At 50.2% G+C, this 1,169-nt stretch overlaps 1 non-coding gene across 1 annotated transcript; it reads left to right on the top strand.

Moving 5' to 3' along the window:
- The first annotated feature begins 414 nt into the window (after positions 1–414).
- On the top strand, positions 415–487 carry TRNAF-GAA. Its single transcript has one exon. It is a non-coding gene; the product is annotated as a tRNA-Phe (tRNA).
- The last annotated feature ends 682 nt before the right edge of the window (positions 488–1,169 follow it).

Raw genomic sequence — 1,169 nt, 5'->3', positions numbered from 1 at the left:
TACCGTCTAGAGATCACACCAGCAGGCAGGGCCAGCCAGTCAGGGGCAAAGATCTGCAAAAACAACCTAAATTACAATCTGGCAGTGGCACTCCCGTGGCTGGTTCCGAGGCCCCAGGGCTTTGGAGTCACCGCTGCTGACTCAGACCAGGCCGGGGAACAGAGAGCCCGGCCTGGAATACAAGCAGGCATCACCAGCTCCAGCTTTCGGGATATCTGCTGGGATTTCTGTCTCCTTTCAGGAACTCTCCTGTTTCTCCAAGCCCCTTTCCACCCTTTCACTGGACTCGTATTCCCTAGGGAGCTGGCAGTGCCATGTGTCATCTCCGGGTTTCTGCTTCCTCTTCACATAGGTCAGTAATGTGTCTGTTATATTGTTATATTATACTCTCCCAAGCACTTAGTACAGTGTGGGGCCGAAATAGCTCAGTTGGGAGAGCGTTAGACTGAAGATCTAAAGGTCCCTGGTTCGATCCCGGGTTTTGGCATTTCATCTCAGCGCTTAGAACAGTGCTTTGCACATAGTAAGTGCTTAATAAATACCATCATTATTATTACAGTGCTCTGCACACAGGAAGCACTCAATAAATACGATTGATTGATTGATTGATTGACTGGAAGGGGCTGGGAGGAACACAAGAGCCCCTCTCCTCCTCTCCTCCTCCCCTCCCCCAGACGGTGAGCCCATTGTGGGCAGGGATGGTCTCTCTTTATTTGCTATAATGTACTTTCCAAGTGCTTAGTACAGTGCTCTGCACTGAGTAAGCGCTCAATAAGTACGATCGAATGAATGCATGAAGAGGCAGTCCTGTTGCCCCCGACAAATTATTAGGGGGAGTCCCGCTGGTGAAAGTGAGTTCCCTGCTGTGGTCAGTAGGGTGATGTGCTGACAAGCAGTGTGGCTTAGTGGAAAGAGTCTGGGCTTGGGAGTCAGAGGTCATGTGTTCGAATCCCAACTCCGCCACTTGTCAGCTGTGTGACTTTGGGCAAGTCACTTAACTTCTCTGGGCCTCAGTTACCACATCTGTAAAATGGGGATGAAGACTGTGAGCCCCACGTGGGACAACCTGTTAACCTTGCATCAACCCCAGCGCTTGGAACAGTGTTCGGCACATAGTAAGCGTTTAACAAATAACATTATCTTCTAGACTGTGAGCCTCCTGTTGGGTA

This window comes from Tachyglossus aculeatus, chromosome 7 (genome assembly GCF_015852505.1).
Source record: "Tachyglossus aculeatus isolate mTacAcu1 chromosome 7, mTacAcu1.pri, whole genome shotgun sequence".
Lineage (NCBI taxonomy): Eukaryota > Metazoa > Chordata > Mammalia > Monotremata > Tachyglossidae > Tachyglossus > Tachyglossus aculeatus.
Note: the sequence above shows the minus strand (reverse complement) of the source record. Positions and strands in the feature narration are given on the sequence as shown.